This window comes from Anolis carolinensis, chromosome 2 (assembly GCF_035594765.1).
Source record: "Anolis carolinensis isolate JA03-04 chromosome 2, rAnoCar3.1.pri, whole genome shotgun sequence".
Classification (NCBI taxonomy): Eukaryota; Metazoa; Chordata; class Lepidosauria; order Squamata; family Dactyloidae; genus Anolis; species Anolis carolinensis.
The window spans coordinates 256,851,484-256,869,603 of record NC_085842.1 but is presented as its reverse complement, the minus strand read 5'-3'; the positions used below and the strand labels follow the sequence as shown (position 1 = coordinate 256,869,603).

The window sequence follows — 18,120 nt, the reverse complement described above, 5'->3', positions numbered from 1 at the left end:
AACATCTGGGGACCCCAGGTTGAGAACCACTGATCTAAGCCTTGATCTGGAGGCACATGATGCAGTAACCTTATTGAAGTCAACCCAGTTTGGTTTTGGTTCATGTCTGGGCAAGATAACTGCTCAAGAACCCTGCCTTGTGTTGTGTGGTAGACGAAAGATGATAACAATACAGTTGAGGCTTTCTGCTGAAAAAAAGCACCAATTTAAATCTTTATCATTCTTTACAATGGGCTTGGGATTCTTTTGTCCACAGCAATGGAAGTAGAACAATTGGACTTTACATGTCTCACCTGTGTGTAATGTAAGAGGCACTACTCTTTGATATAGGCATTGGGTGGGGTATTTTAAAAGTGATTGAAGTATACCAGTTTGTGTATTTATAATTATAGTGATAGTCAACAGGGCGTAGTGGTGTTGTACTACAACTCCGGGAACCAGGATTCAAATCCATGCTCTGCCACAGAAATGGGTTGGATAACTTTGGCATGGCACACTCCATCATCTTTGAAGGATGGCAAAGTCAAACTCTCTCGGAACAAATCTTGCCAAGGAAACTGGTGCTAGGTTCACCTTAGGGTCAGCCATAAGTCGGAAATGACTTGAAGGCACACAATAATAAAGTGATACATCAGTGAAATATGTCTGGGGCCTGGGAGTGTTTTATGATGCTTGTTTTCTTGGCACATGAGGACAGGGATCAGAAAGGCCCTTGACAGATTTATATTCACATCCTTTCTCTGGTTGTTTAAGTTGTCTGTAAGAGAAAATTATTTTTTTTTAGTGCTTTGGCCCCTTCCCAAAATTGTCCTGAATAAAAAGCCTGTAGTTGAAACCCATGATCAAGGACACTCTTGCCCTAAGTAGTTGTTTTGTTCTTTACTGCTGTTTTGTTTTGTGTGGGGGGAACACCCAATCCTATCTGATTTTGGAAGCTTAGCAGGGTCAGATTTGGTTAGTACTTGAATGGAGCACCACCAAGAAATACCAGGTGTTGTAGATTATATTTCAGAGGTAGAGACTAGCAAAACCACCTCTGAATATTCCTTGCCTTGGAACACTCTATTTAATTCATGGAGTCATTAGAAATCAACAGGTGAGTATAAGCTTCTGAGGATGAGGGTTGAGACCCATCCTTGCATAGTTGCCCACCCTAGCGCAGGAAGTCTGGAACAAAAGCATCTGCAATAGGGTTGAGGATAGCTATTCTTCCATGTAATATTGTGCACACAACCTTTCCTACTGTAGACATGCTTTCCTTGTTTATAATGTCTGAAGTACCCAACAAACTGGCTTTTCCAGAGAAGAGAGTCTGAAAATCCATATCTAGTGACCTTTGTTATCGGCTCTGCAAACAGAATCGGGTGCCTTTACTGCAGAATTCTGTTTTTGTTTTGAAAATGAAAAAGACCGGCTTCAGTGTTGTGACTAGCATAGTCAACTTTCAGTGAAATATTCAGAGTAGTATTAAGCCTGAATATGAGAGAGCACGTTGATCAGGTTTCCTCTAGGGCTGGCAGCACAGCTATTTTGGGTAGCTATGTTGGCAGATGCTGCTCTGACACATCCTGTCGGAACTGCAAATGTCAGGTGAGAACCTGTGCTACATGTTATTTTGTTTGCATTGTTGGAAATATGGCATTGCTGGAGTGTATCTGTGGCAGTTCATTCTGTTAAAAAAATGGCATTTTTAAACCGCCCATCTCTATCTACAGTAGTGCCCTTTGATGATTTGGGCCATCTCCTGATTTTAAATATGGAAAAAGCACAATGTTGTTTGAATGCACACATGCTGCATTCTTATACATTTGTTTTCAAGGCCCTTTTTTGGAAAGTATTTTTTTAAAAAAACATTTGATAGCGCATGGCAAAATGCCCTGAGAGGTAGATAAAGTTCTAGATAAAGGGCTGATAATACCAAACTAAAAGATTTTACTCAGGCTTGCTTTTTTACAGCGGGACTAGAATTACTTGTTTTAATAATTAGAATGATCCCCCGTGTTCATTCTGTGTGGGTCATGGCCCACTGGTGGGTTGTGAGACCTAAAATAAGGTCCGTGGCTCTAGATTATTAAATGTAGTTTTCTGTGGGTGAACAGATGGCGACTACTGGATGACATATGTTCTGTATTAGAAACTAGAGCTGATGTGGTATATCAATGTAATTTTCTGAATCGGCACCCCAAATAACCAGACCGAATCTACAGTTGACCAAAAATTGATTCGTAATCTTTTTGGTAATAGTGTTGGAGAATGGCCCCTGGTCAAAAAAAGGTTGGGAACCACTGGTGTAAATGCAGCCTCTGATATACAGAAACAGAAGTCAGAATCAGGCTCCCTTCTGCCACCCACTATGTCTTTTCTCCCTTGTAAAACTGGCATTTATTTCCTTCTGTGCCAGTCTAATCTAGCACCCAGCAGGCAGTTTTGACTGTAGGTAGGATTCTGTTTATTTATTTATTGAAATACTAGCTGTGCCCGGCCACGCGTTGCTGTGGCGAAGTCTGGTGGTCTGGGAAATAAAGTATTGAGGAATTGGTGGTAGTTAAGGTCAAGGGTCAAGGTTTTCCCCTGACGTTAAGTCCAGTCGTGTCTGACTCTGAAGGTTGGGGCTCATCTCCATTTCTAAGCCGAAGAGCCGGCGTTGTCCGTAGACTCCTCCAAGGTCATGTGGGATGACTGCATGGAGCGGCGTTACCTTCCCACCGGAGCAGTACCTATTGATGCACTCACATTTGCATGTTTTCGAACTTCTGGGTTGGCAGAAGCTGGGGCTAACAGTGGGGGCTCTCTCCGCTCCCCCAATTCAAACCTGTGGCCTTTCGGTCCAGAAGTTCAGCAGCTCAGCGCTTTAACATGCTGCGCCATCAGGGGATATTATTTCCTAAAGGTTGTGAATATACAATATTTCTGATTGTTTTTTATTTGTCTGTTGGAGGCAAGTATGAATGCTGCAATTAGGAAAAATGATTAGGATGTAATGGCCTTGCAGCTTTAAAGCCTGGTTGTTTCCTCCCTGAGTGAATTTTTTGTTGGGAGGTGTTAGCTGGCCCTGATTGTTTCCTGTCTGGAATTCCCTTGTTTTCAGAGTGGTGTTGTTTGCGATATTTTATGTGCTTCTACTGTCTGTGGCCCTGAGAAAACAGAGGATTTTCCAGACTTTGATGATGGGAATACTTTGTTGGGAGGTGTTAGCTGGCCCTGATTGTTTCCTGTCTGGAATTCCCTTGTTTACAGAGTGGTGTTGTTTGCGATATTTTATGTGCTTTTACTGTCTGTGGCCCTGAGAAAACAGAGGATTTTCCAGACTTTGATGATGGGAATATTTTGTTGGGAGGTGTTAGCTGGCCCTGATTGTTTCCTGTCTGGAATTCCCTTGTTTTCAGAGTGGTGTTGTTTGCGATATTTTATGTGCTTTTACTGTCTGTGGCCCTGAGAAAACAGAGGATTTTCCAGACTTTGATGATGGGAATACTTTGTTGGGAGGTGTTAGCAGGCCCTGATTGTTTCCTGTCTGGAATTCCCTTGTTTACAGAGTGGTGTTGTTTGCGATATTTTATGTGCTTTTACTGTCTGTGGCCCTGAGAAAACAGAGGATTTTCCAGACTTTGATGATGGGAATATTTTGTTGGGAGGTGTTAGCTGGCCCTGATTGTTTCCTGTCTGGAATTCCCTTGTTTTCAGAGTGGTGTTGTTTGCGATATTTTATGTGCTTTTACTGTCTGTGGCCCTGAGAAAACAGAGGATTTGCCAGACTTTGATGATGGGAATACTTGGTTGGGAGGTGTTAGCTGGCCCTGATTGTTTCCTGTCTGGAATTCCCTTGTTTTCAGAGTGGTGTTGTTTGCGATATTTTATGTGCTTTTACTGTCTGTGGCCCTGAGAAAACAGAGGATTTTCCAGACTTTGATGATGGGAATACTTTGTTGGGAGGTGTTAGCTGGCCCTGATTGTTTCCTGTCTGGAATTCCCTTGTTTACAGAGTGGTGTTGTTTGCGATATTTTATGTGCTTTTACTGTCTGTGGCCCTGAGAAAACAGAGGATTTTCCAGACTTTGATGATGGGAATATTTTGTTGGGAGGTGTTAGGTGGCCCTGATTGTTTCCTGTCTGGAATTCCCTTGTTTTCAGAGTGGTGTTGTTTGCGATATTTTATGTGCTTTTACTGTCTGTGGCCCTGAGAAAACAGAGGATTTTCCAGACTTTGATGATGGGAATACTTTGTTGGGAGGTGTTAGCTGGCCCTGATTGTTTCCTGTCTGGAATTCCCTTGTTTACAGAGTGGTGTTGTTTGCGATATTTTATGTGCTTTTACTGTCTGTGGCCCTGAGAAAACAGAGGATTTTCCAGACTTTGATGATGGGAATATTTTGTTGGGAGGTGTTAGGTGGCCCTGATTGTTTCCTGTCTGGAATTCCCTTGTTTTCAGAGTGGTGTTGTTTGCGATATTTTATGTGCTTTTACTGTCTGTGGCCCTGAGAAAACAGAGGATTTTCCAGACTTTGATGATGGGAATACTTTGTTGGGAGGTGTTAGCTGGCCCTGATTGTTTCCTGTCTGGAATTCCCTTGTTTACAGAGTAGTGTTATTTGCGATATTTTATGTGCTTCTACTGTCTGTGGCCCTGAGAAAACAGAGGATTTTCCAGACTTTGATGATGGGAATATTTTGTTGGGAGGTGTTAGCTGGCCCTGATTGTTTCCTGTCTGGAATTCCCTTGTTTTCAGAGTGGTGTTGTTTGCGATATTTTATGTGCTTTTACTGTCTGTGGCCCTGAGAAAACAGAGGATTTGCCAGACTTTGATGATGGGAATACTTGGTTGGGAGGTGTTAGCTGGCCCTGATTGTTTCCTGTCTGGAATTCCCCTGTTTATTTCCTGTCCTGGTTTTAGAGATTATATTGTTCTGCATTATTCTATCCCAGTAATTATTTCATATTAAAGTACAATCTCACTTATCCAACATTCGCTTATACAATGTTCTGGATTATCCAACGCAGCCTGCCTTTTCATAATCAATGTTTTTGTAGTCAGTGTTTTAAATTCATTGTGATATTTTAGTGGTAAATTTGTAAATACAGTACAGTAGAGTCTCACTTATCCAACATAAACGGGCCGGCAGAACGTTGGATAAGCGAATATGTTGGATAATGAGGAATTAAGGATAACCCTATTAAACATCAAATTAAGTTATGATTTTACAAATTAAGCACCAAAACATCATGTTAGACAACAAATTTGTCAGAAAAAGTAGTTCAGTACACAGTAATGTTATATAGTAATTACTGTATTTATGAATTTAGCACCAAAATATCACGATATATTGAAAGCATTGACTACAAAAATGCGTTGGATAATCCAGAACGTTGGATAATCGAGTGTTGGATAAGTGAGACTCTACTGTAAATACTACATAGCATTACTGCGCATGGAACTACTTTTTCTGTCAAATTTGTTGTATAATATGTTTTGGTGCTTAATTTGTATAACGATTACCTAATTTGATGTTTAATTGGCTTTTCCTGAATCCCTTCTTATTATCCAACATATTCACTTGCCGGCCTGTTTACGTTGGATAAGTGAGACTCTACTGTATATTTCTAATCTTATATTATCTGCTTAGAACTGGATTATATGAGGCTCCTTCTTCACAGCTGTATAAAATGCACACTGAAGTGGATTATATGGTAGTGTGGAGTCAAGATAATCCAGTGCAAAGCAGATAATATAAGATTATAAATGGGTTATATAGCTGTGTGGAAGGGCCTTGAGTCTACACTGCCATATAATCCAGTGCAAATTAGATAATCTGTGGAAGAAGCCAAAGTGAGGCCTAAATCTGCCTGTCCCCTAACTGAAACCTGGCTGTCCCTTGGTTGCTAGGCAACCAAGTGGGCAGAGATTAGCCCTCTAAACTGGCAGCAATTGGATAAAAAAATTATTGCTCTCCCTCTAATTAGGACTTGATTTTTCTTTTCTTTTTGTTGTATCAACCTTGAGGCGTGGATGATGGGTTGTGTTGTCAAATTTTGAGGTTGGGGGGCCTGTACTTTTGTTGTTTTGTGAATTGCCGTGATGCCATCACTCTTTTATATATATAGATTTATGCCTTACTTTCTATCTAGAGATCTCAGGGTTCACATAATGAAATCCATCTGACAAATTTTAAACGGTTTTAAGCAGTAAAATTAAGGTTTTCTTTTACAACTTGTATATCCTAGAAGTGCCATTGTTGATGTGTGCTTTCAAGTTGTTTCTCATTGAGAACTGTCACATTATGGGGCATTTCTTGGTAAGATTTTTTTTCAGAGGGGGCTTACACTTGTCTTCCTAAGAGGCTGAGAGAATCTGACTTATCCAAGGTGACACGTACTTATGCCTTTAAGTTGCCTGTTTTTTAAATCATGTCAGAAGCGACTTGAAAAACTGCAAGTTGTTTCTGGTGTGAGAGAATTGGCCGTCTGCAGGGATGTTGCCCAGAGGACACCCTGGATGTTTTATCATCCTATGGGAGGTTTCTCTTATGTCTCCCCATGGGAAACTGGAGCTTACAGACAGGAGCTCACCCCATCTCGCAGATTCGAGCCTCTGACCTTCAGGTCAGCAGTTCAGCCAGCACAAGGGTTTAACCCATTGCGCCACCGCGGCTCCAGTTGCTTGTTGACTTATGGTGAGCTCATACATTTCAAAAAGTTTTCTGAGACAAGGAATACTCAGAATTAGTTTCCATTTCCTTCTACAGCATTTATATTTGTTGGCAGTCCCCCTCCAAATTCTAGCCATGGCTGGCCCTGCTTAGCTTCTAAGATCAAACAGAATTGGGTGCCTTTAGGACATTTAGACCGTGTACCAGACCTTCTTGAATGATATCTCAGTATTCATAGCTCTTTACAGATATATTTTTCAGGAGTTGCGTAAATATGATTCCCCTCTTGATTGTTCAGATAGGTCAAAGGGTGGCTATTTGCTTGAGTTACCTGAACATTATTAAAATTTAAAAAATGCCCTTCAAGTATTAAACCTTGTTAGAATTGAACCTTTGTACATAATGAAATGCATACCTTCTTCTGAGATTACCTCTAATTTAGGTCCTTTTGATCACAGCTTGTAGAAAATGAAATATGGATAACGAACATTCACTTCATGTGGTAAGGCTGTAGTGATAGATCACTCTGTTGGCCATGGCAATGTGGCCCTTCTATATATATAAAAGAGTGATGGAATCACGGCAGCGGACAAAACAACAAAACTAAACACCCCACAACCTCGAAGATTGACAGCACAACCCCTCATCCACGCCTCTAGGTTGAAACAACAAAAAGAAAAGAAAAATAAAGTCCTAATTAGAGGGAGAGGAATAATTGTTTTTATCCAATTGCTGCCAGTTAGAAGGCTAAGCTCCGCCCACTTGGTCTCCTGGCAACCCACTCAGCCCAGGGGACAGGCAGAGTTAGGCCTCACTTAGGCCTCTTCCACACTGTCTATAAAATACAGATTATCTGATTTTAACTGGATTATATGGCAGTGTAGACTCAAGGCCCTTCCACACAGCTATATTACCCATTTATAATCTTATATTATCTGCTTTGAACTGCATTATCTTGACTCCACACTGCCATATAATCCACTTCAGTGTGCATTTTATACAGCTGCGTAGAAGGGGCCTCGTATAATCCAGTTCTAAGGAGATAATACAAGATTATAAATATACAGTAGAGTCTCACTTATCCAACATAAACAGCCCGGCACCTTTACCCTTTACTTTAACTACCACCAATTCCTCAATATTTTATTTCCCATACCACCATACTTCGCCACAGCAACGCGTGGCTGGGCACAGCTAGTGTTCTATATAAGTGGTTCTCAACCTGTGGGTGTTTTGGCCTACAACTCCCAGAAATCTCAGCCAGTTTACCAGGTGTTAGGATTTCTGGGAGTTGAAGGCCAAAACATCTGGAGACCCACAGGTTGAGGTTTTCGGAGTTTTTTGCTAATTGAAAATGCCTGTGCTTGGTAACTACACTGCCATATAAAATCCAGATTGTCTTCTTTAAACTGGATTATATGGCAGTGTAGACTCATATAATCTAGTTCAAATCAGATAATCTGGATTAAGAAACTATTATACAGCTGTGTAGATCCAGTTTCAGCTTGACTTACTGAAGCTTACTGTGCCTGCTAGTTTATTCCTATTCTGTATTTTTCCCCGTTTGTCTTTCAATTGATTTGAAGAAGACCATTATATATTTGTAGGCAGAAATAGATTCAGTTACATGTATTCTTAAACAACAATAACAAGAAGACATTCCACATGCAACTTGATGCAAGCTATGACCCCACTTTAACTGCCATGGCTCAATGCTATGGAATCTTGGTAAATGTAGTTTGGTAAAGCACCAGTACACTTTGGAAGATAAGGCTAAAGACCTTGTAAAACTACAACTCCCATGATTCCACTGCATTGAGCCATGGCAGCTAAAGTACTATCAAACTTCATTAATTCAACAGTGTAAATGGGGAGATATATTTACACACACACACACACACACACACACGGGGCCTCCGGTGGCGCAGTGTGTTAGAGCGCTGAGCTGCTGAATTTGCGGACCAAAAGATGGCAGGTTTTAATCCAAAGAGTGGAATAGGTACCGCTCTGGCAGGAAGGTAACGGCGCTCCAAGCCACATGACCTTGGAGGTGTCTGCGGACAATGCCGGCTCTTCGGCTTAGAAATGGAGATGAGCACCAACCCCCCAGAGTCGGGCACAACTGAACTTAACATTAGAGGAAACCTTTACCTATACACACACACACACACATATATATATGCACACATACACATATACACACAGAGAGACATAAATACACACATAAATTCTGTACACAGACATGTAATTGTGTATGAGTATAGATAAAGGTTTTCCCCTGACATTAAGTCCATTTGTGTCCGACTCTGGGGATTGGTGTTCATCTCAATTTCTAATCTGAAGAGCCGGCGTTGTCCGTAGACACCTCCAAGGTCAAGTGGCCGGCATGGCAACATGGAGCGTCGTTACCTTCCCACCAAAGCGGGACATATTGATCTACCCATATTTGCATGTTTTCAAACTGCTAGGTTGGTAGAAGCTGGAGCTAACAGCGGGAGCTCACTCTGCTCCCCGGATTCGAACCTTTGACCTTTTGGTCCGCAAGTTCAGCAGTCTCAATGCTTTAATATGCTGCACCACTGGGCGCTCCCCGTGTATGAGTACATGTATATGCAAATTGGAACTTGTTTCCTGTTGCAGTTTTTTTTGTTTATGCATTGTTCCCTTTCTTTTATTGTATAAACCCTCCTAAAAAGTCCATAAAATATTTCTAGGCTGAAACACGGAGGGCTATTTTTAAGAATAAAATAATCTTCCCCACCATGCTGAGTTTTTGTCTCTTTTCTACATCCCTTTTGGTTGGTTGTTACCAATTCGCTTTGCAGAGCCCTGCGGAAACATACAAATACACAAAAACCACTAGGTATCTAAAATATTCAAAATTTCCTAATTTCAATAGGCAAAACATTTTGATAGCCTAGAGCAGCTACAGTAAAGGTTTGGCTTCCAAAATTAGTTGGATCTCTGGTACATGTGTAATGACCAGGAGAACATATTGCTTCTGATTACTTTAGTGACTAAATGTGATCCTCAAGGGGCAAGTTGATCTCTTATGTTATCCTAGGTCCAAGATATTTGGAGCTTCGTAAGACAACCCAAGGTGGCATATCTTGCCACCTACTGCTTATGGATCAGTATGTTGCATTTATTTCGGTTATCTAAATGTGGAGCCCACGATGGCGCAGTGGGCTAAACTGCTGAGCTGCTGAACTTGTTGCTAGAAAGGTTGGCCGTTCAAATCCGTGGAGCAGGGTGAGCTCCCACTGTTATCCCCAGCTTCTGCCAACCTGGCAATTCAAAAACATGCAAATGTCAGTAGATCAATAGGTACGGCTCCATGCAGTCATGCTGGCCACATGACCTTGGAGATGTCTACGGACAACGCCGGCTCTTCGGCTTAGAAATGGATATGAGCACCAACCCCCAGAGTCGGAAACGACTAGACTTAACATGAGGGGAAAATCTTTACCTTTACCTAATTTCAATATTAGAAGTCCCCTGGTGGTGCAGTGGGTTAAACCCTTGTGCCGGCAGAACTGCTGACTTGAAGGTTGGGTTGCTGACCTGAAGACTGCCGGTTTGAATCCAACCCGAATCCCTCTATCAGCTCCAGCTCCTGGCAGGGACATGAGAGAAGCCTCTCACAAGGATGGTAAAAACATCAAAACATCTGGGCGTCCCCTGGGCAACGTCCTTGCAGATGGCCAATTCTCTCACATCAGAAATGACTTGCAGTTCCTCAAGTCGCTCCTGATACAAAAAAAAGTTAGAACACTAGCTATGATTGAAGTGTGTATCCTGTTTCAGAAATACAAGCAATAATTCATCTATATGTAAAACTTGGCAAAAAGCATTGCTCCTCACCACAAGCTTTAGTTCTTCCCTTGATAAAGATAGACATAGAAGTATCCCTGTACCTGCTGCTTCAGAGCACTCTCTTTAGAGGCAGTCAACTCGTCCCCAAAACATGAGACCTGCTGGGTCTATGGGTGCATCTACACTGTAAAATGAATGCAGTTTGACACCACTTTACTTGCTATGGCTCAGCCTTCTTGAATTTGATGAGGCACCAGCAGTCTTTGGAAGAGAAGGCTTAAAAAGCTGTGTTTGCTTAGCCTACATTATTCTTAACTTGAGTATCATACAGGTTTGGCTGAAAGCTGTTGTAGTTTTGTTTTGTTTTGGGTAGAGGGGGATTGCTTCATGAAAAATTCTGGTATTCCTTAATCCTGATTAATTGAATAATGTTAACCCTGTGAACATAATGGAAACAGTGTTTTATCATTTAATGGATAGTTCAGCTTTCAAGCATGTTAGAGTTTTTACAGTATGAAAATATCGCTTGTATTTTGCAAGCTATTAAATACAGCTAAATGATAGCTATTATGTTAGTTTCTTGTTCAGATGGATTTCTCAGGAGACTAATTGAATTTGGATACTGTAATTAGGCCCACTATCTTAGAAAGTTTCCATAGTGAAAAGAATTGTATGAAAGGAATAATTTCGCCAATGACAACTCTTTCTGTTGCGGGAAGCAATGCTGATGGAATTTTATTTCTGAGTAAGCATTTCATCCTTATAAACTTGAAGCATTTGAAATTTTGTCATTGCTGAAGCCAAGCAGATGTGCATAGCAGTGGTCCCTTGGGTTCCCATGAGTACCATGCAAAAGATGAATGCTGATGAATGTGCCTACACAACTCTGTTCAGCGTTAACACCATGATCCATTTACCATCAGTCCTTTACTGAAGTTAGCAGCAGAGGACCCCTGTGAAAGGGAAAATCTGTGAATTAATCTATTCATTTTTTAACTTAGAAAACACCTCCCTGAGAATGTATAGGTCCTCCAGCATGAATCCACGATCAACCTCTACTGGTTATGTACTGGAGGACCCAGAGATTTCTAGAGAAGTCATTTTAATTAAATCCACGAATAATCAAATCTGCAAAAATCAAACTTGCAAATGTGGAGGGATCACGGTGCTTTCAAAGGTGTCGTTAATGGGAATGCAATAAATATTTTTGGAGGTTGTGGCATCCAGATTGTGGAATTCCTTCTACAGAGTGGCCTAGCAAGTTTGATGTTCAGACACAGTAATAAGCATTTCAAAATTTTCCCTGTTATCTGTACCAGTCCTCCCCAATCAGTTGTGCTGTCGTTTATAATGTAGTGTATATGGTGTATAATGTAGTGTATGCTGTCGTTTATAATGTAGTGACACTTTTGGATTCTTACTTTTTGGAGCTAAATAACCTGGGAGTGGATTATGTGGGTCAGAAGGCTGGGTATCACTTTAAATAAATATGCTCACCTGGGACTGACTGGTTACTGGCATCTTTAATGGCCTGGGTTTGGGAATCTTTCATATAGTCATGAATATTGAGATTTTTATAGCCATACAAATCTGACTGTAGCTCAGCGAGGCCACTTTTATATATTGGGGAGGGGGAAAATGTTGCCATTGCCTCTTTAATAAGAATTCATCTACAGTCCCAACATTTATAGCATTGCTGTAATTTAAAGCGTCATTTGTGCCTTTAGAAATACAATCCAGGCATCCAAAGAAAAAGGGCAGTCAAAAGTTAGAGGAGAATGTGAACACAGCACATACTGTTGTCAACAGTTTTTCAGTGTCTCGCTCTCTGGAATGCTGGAAATTTGGAGACTGAAAGAAAATGTCATTTTGGGATAGAAAATTCTTATTTGGAGGGTAATGTCTACATTTTGCCCAGTTATTTTAAGGCTGACATATCTGGGCTCTATTTGCTGTTCAGTTTTCTACTTCTACACATGGTTTATCAGGGAAAAAGTGGATTGCCTTCTACCTCTTCACTTTTTCACCTCAACAGACTTTTTAAAAACACTTTCATGAGTCATCAAATAATACATGCTCATGTCTAATTATTCCACAGAGACTTTTTCTAACACTTTCCCTGTACTAAAACTTTCTACAGGAAATGGTTGGGGGAAACCCTCTGAAAGTAGTGAATAGCTTCTGTTCTTTAATGGTCAGCTTTATTAACTTTGCATCCCTTTGGCAGAATGGCTCTATCCACTTCCTTTACTGGCTTGGCTCATGTCCTAGGCAATACAATGCCAGTTATTTTGTATTGCTTTAAGAAAAAATGCAATACATTATGAAGATTATGAAAAATGCTACCACTATGGGCATCTGCTTCTGTGCAAAAATGTTTAATGTGATTTTAGTACAGTAGATACATGTATTACATGAGGGTTGTGTTCTAGGACCTTTTATATAATAAGATTATCACGTAAAATCTGGAACCACCACCTACTGTCTCGTGGAAGGAAGAGTAGTAGAAGGGAAGACTCATATGTTAGGGTGCAGACCAGGGGGTCCTCAAGCTGTTTTAAGTGGAGGGCCGGTTTACGGTCCCTCAGACTGTTGAGGGGCCGGACTATGATGAAATAGTCCAAAATTGTTGTTGTGTGCCTTCAAGTCGTTTTAGACTTAGGTCAACCCAAATCTAAAGTTTAGGACAGGGGCCAGGCCTTAGTTTGGGGACCCTGGTGCAGACTGTCTGCTCTGAGCTCCCAAATGCAGCACCCCTCTTTGGAAGTCTGTCTGCCCCAAATCATACACTTATTTCTGCCCAAAAAGCAGTTTGTCTCCTTCCTCTGCTTAATGAAGTGCTTCTGTTTCTTTAGCAGAAGAAGGGGTAGGCTGGATCTACCCAGGCAATTTGAGAATGCAGATTAACTGCATTGAATTGGATTATATAGCAATGTATACTCTCGTAATCCAGTTCAATGCAGTTAATCTGCATTCTGAAACTGCATTATATGGCAGTGTAGGTCCAGCTTCAGTCTTCTTCCTCTGCTAAGTGAAATACAACTGAGCTTCTGTCACTTCTCCTTGCCTAGAAAGGACTCCTTCATCTGCCGAGAGAGGCATATAGCTCCTTGCAGCTGAGCTTCCCACTGGATTTGGCACCTGGAGAGCCAATGTGGTCCTTCTCTGCCCTCTCCTTCATCCACAGATAAGGGTTTTATGTAGAATGGAACCCATGTACTACAAATTTGTGTAATAAGATGGACAACTGTATATGTATTAGTTTGATTTGAGTAATGGGGATATTGACAAGATCATGGTACTGTTCAGTGTGAAACCCAAGAGGTGGGTCTCAAACATACATATGTACATTTCTATGTTGAAACAAACATAACATCATAGCTGAAGTCCTACATCGGAGCTGTGTAGTATTAACCTTCCCCTGTAGCTTTACATAGATTGTGCTATGCAACAGTTGCATATAGAGTTCCACAACTGAATGAGTGTACAGTTGAATGCATATAAGCATTCACATGTGCAGGCATACCTGTGTGCACATGACCGTGCATGTGCATAATGGCAATTGTGAGCAACTCTGCTTCTGCAACATTGGAGAAGAATGACCCACAGGATTCTGATCCATGTCAAAGAACCAGGGATGCTCAGACAGCAAGACGTATTCTTTTCTACTCTTGAGTTATTGTCCTCCTGGACCTCAACACCATCCTGTCACAACTACTCTATGTTTCCCACTGTAGCTCAAGTACTCTACAACCACTTGGCTATGAATGAGAAGGGACTTTGTGTTTCAGAACTAGTGAAGATGATTATTCAAGAGCCTCAGTTTTTTAGACATTGATGCTAATTAGTCATGAAACAATGGGACAGGATGAGCAGATAGCTTCTTGGCTTGGCCACTTCGTGAGCATTTTCATCCCTTCCAAGCATGCTTCAGGTCAGTTTTCCCAGACTTAGGTGGTCTTTCCCCATGTTTACCAGCTGCCCAAGCACAAAATCTAGTGCTTGATCCAGTGCCCTATTGTTCCTATGCCAATAGCTGAATACAGAATTGAGACATAGTAAAGGCTTCAGCATAGTAGAGGCTTCAGCCAGTGGGAAAAGGAAGGAAGAGATGTTTGTTTGTTTACTTTCATTTAGTGCAACAAAAGGCATTTCTCATTAGAATTAAATTACACATTTTTGTGTTTATAGCTCAGATCCCATAGTATGTATATATTTGCTATCATTACTTCGACTTAAATCTTTGTTATATAGAGCCTCTGGACTTTGACCGTAATGCTCTACTTAGCTGTTTGGCAGGCAGACAAAGCAGCTAAACTGAGAGCCTGAAATTCAAGCACTCAAAATCCTGTTTCAATGATGGGGATAGTACTCACGAGAGAGCTAGACAAGAAAAAAAGGGGAGGCCACAGAGGTGGGGAATGCAAGCTGCTTTGTGTCTAGGCTTTTGGCTTAAAAAATTGAGCTAGTTGACTGGTCAAATACTTTTAAAAAGGCATTATGGGAATAATCATTAATTGGTTGGTACATATACTAATTGCAAAAACAAAACAAATGAGATAACCGTTTTGTAGAAATAATTACATTAATTCTGATTTTTAAAATGTAATGAATTATTTGTTTTAACATATGTCCATTCTCTTAAGGAACATGTGAACCTAGACATTTTAAAGACTTAGCTCCTCTCCATTCTATCAGAAAGGCTACAGGTTTGCAATAAAATTTAGGATGAGAGTCCATGACTTGCCCAGTCTTACTTGGTGAACCTTTGTGGTCAAGTGAATTTTCATCAACTTAGTCCAAGCTAAAGCTGCTACAAGGCTAAGAGAAACTCTTAACACACAGCTTATGATACAGCATCCTAAGGCTCCCCATCTGGTCTATCAAAAGGTCTGGGAAAGTCCCCATAGTTCTTGGTGTAGGAAAATAATTTCTCACCTTACTTCTCTTTCCAAGGCAGAGGGCTCATGCAAATATATTATCAAAAGCTAAGCCAAGAGAAACTGAAACCTGTGGCCCTTCTAGATTTTGGACCTTTGACACCTGTGCCTTTCAGTTTTATCTTTTCGTTTTTGATTCTCAGTGACATGGTCTTTGTCCATGCATGTTTTACTGTTAGATGTTTGCTGATAAAATAAAGGTTCTGCATCTTTTGAGTTTTGTCAGAATGTGTTGCATTACATTTTTCCTTTTAACAGGATCCTGTGAGAGGAGATGTTCAGAAGTGTTATCCCAACAAAACAGCTTTAATAAGACTCATTCTCTTTTTCTCTCAATATGTTCCTGATTAATGTTGGTAATTCACCAGCATAATAATGAATGAAATTAGCTTATTTCTCAGTGATTCATCTAGTTAAGGGGAAAACTGCATGTGTTTTGATGAACAATTTCACTCAAGTGCTCATGTATAGCAAATATCAGGTTGATTTCATATGAACCTAGGCTCTCATAATGGGAAAGGGTCCAGGAGGACAACTTCACTCTTTATTTTTATACCCCAATGTCCTGCCTTTGACACTGGAAATGGCATATTCCAGTTCTTAGCCACTGACCACCATGAAATTCTTGAATCAAATCAACATCACAAATAATTGAACAAATATCTCATATCAAAATCAGCAGAGTAGTGTTTGAAGGATTATTGTGCCCAGTGTAGTCATAATATGGCAAATCTCACTACAATCTGAAAAGTTCCTGTCTTAATTCTACCACCATTTATCTTGCCAGAATAAACAATGCAGTGTTAGGTCTGCACAGTTCAAATCTGTAATGCTAGCCGTATCTAAGTTCAAACTTTGTTTTCATACTGTAGTTAAAATGCTAAATTGTGTTTAACTCTGGCAAGGAAAGCGAGGGAGAGAACATATTTGTCTGAGAAGGGATGAAGTCTATAAATTGGCATCCTGTCTTGATTTGTAAGAGCACAGTTAAAAGATTGGCAGTGTTCAATGTGTTTGCAGCTGGAAACTCCAGAATTCTCCCATTAAACATTGGGCTTTATTCACTTTACAGTCATTTCACATCAAGAGTCACGATCAGAAACTCAAGATAATTTGTCATCTATTATAGCAGTTTAAGCAAAAGTCTTCATTGCAAACTGCACAAAAAATGCAGTATTGGAACTTATTAGAAATACAGTGTGGCATCCTTATCCACTGATTTGATATCCATGGATTTTGTTTAAGGTAAAAGGTAAAGGTTTTCCCCTGACATTAAGTCCACTCGTGTCCGGCTCTGGCGGTTAGTGCTCATCTCCATTTATAAGCCGAAGAGCCGATATTGTAACGGCGCTCCATGCAGTCATGCCAGCCACATAATCTCCAAGGTTATGTGGCCGGCATGACTGCATGGAGCGTCATTACATTCCCGCCGGAGCGGTACCTATTGCTCTCACATTTGCATGTTTTTGAACTACTAGGTTGGCAGAAGTTGGGGCTAACAGTGGGTGCTCACTCCGCTCCCCGGATTTGAACCTCTACGACCTTTCGGTCTGCAAGTTCAGCAGCTCAGCACTTTTAAGACGCTGCGCCATTGTTTCATTTAACCATGTTTTTTTAAAAAAATGCCCCTATTGGAATTGTTTATGGACCTCTTTAACATCTCCAGTACAATTATATGGCATGCTTCCCACCCATGTATAGTCAGTTATATTCACAAACATGGGGTGGAGTGGTAGTGTGGGCTTGCAACATATCCTCCAGTACTGCTCTACAGATACTGAATCACAGGCATATGCAATATATTTTCCACACGGTTTACTATTGTTTAAGTGGTATTGCTTTGCTATATTTACTACATTTTGTGTGTGTGAGTATTAAATATTTGCCTACAAGGTAATGTTGTTGACATGATCTCCAGAATCTTATTCAAATGTCATCATGCATGAGAACAGAATATTAATCAGATGGAAAATATACCTGGTGTTTTGCAAAGATGTTGACTGGCTTTTACTTGATAAATGTGTATGCACTGATGTATATTAGCGTGGATTTAAGCAATGCTTGACAAGTAGCTTAAAAAGTCAGGAGTTTCAGGAATGAAACACAGGATTTTCTGTCTTTGCCTGCTACCCTGTCACTTTCATTCCTAGAGGTGAATATTGCAGTAAAGCATTGATTTGAATTCTAGGCACGTATTTTTCCGTGGCACAGAGTGAGAGTGTGACTGCCCAAGGGAAAAGGTGAAAGTGCTTCCCATCACTCACCTTTCCTGCAAGTGATTAGGGCATGACACTGACTCCTTCCAGCGGGAGTCCCAGGGAATCATTTTCAGAAAGATAGGAATGGTGATATGGAGCCCAGAAGATGAGAAAATTGAAGGAATGAAGACCAATTAAGCTCTTTTTCTTTCCCTACAGATACACATTAAGCCTCATAAAAAGTCATCTGATCTTCACGGTGAGTTACTTAGTATGTTATTTAGTTAGAAATCCCATGCATGCTTACTTTATGCATCAAAACACAAGACGATATACTTCTGAGTAACTGTGCATGTGGATCAGGACATGAAACTGTTGCCCAGATAGGCTCTTTTAGAAGAAATGCTTCAGTACTCCATAGAGTCTTTCTCCTCATTAAATTCCCCTTTGATGTAATGGTCAGTGTATATCCTTCCACTTGTTTTTGTTAAGTTTAAATTGTTGATTGACATATAAAACAC

The 18,120-nt window shown here is 40.6% G+C and overlaps 1 protein-coding gene across 12 annotated transcripts in view; it reads left to right on the top strand.

Annotated features, from left to right (window-relative positions):
- The window catches only part of sema4d (semaphorin 4D), a 144,221-nt gene that overhangs the window by 9,851 nt on the left and 116,250 nt on the right, over positions 1-18,120 (top strand). For 10 of the 12 annotated variants that reach the window (XR_010003453.1, XR_010003450.1, XR_010003452.1 and 7 more), the window contains exon 2: positions 17,819-17,858. The exons of the other annotated variants lie outside the window; for them this stretch is intronic. The gene's annotated coding sequence lies outside the window, so the exon portion shown is untranslated. The remainder of the gene's footprint in view (positions 1-17,818; positions 17,859-18,120) is intronic. 12 annotated transcript variants of the gene reach the window in all.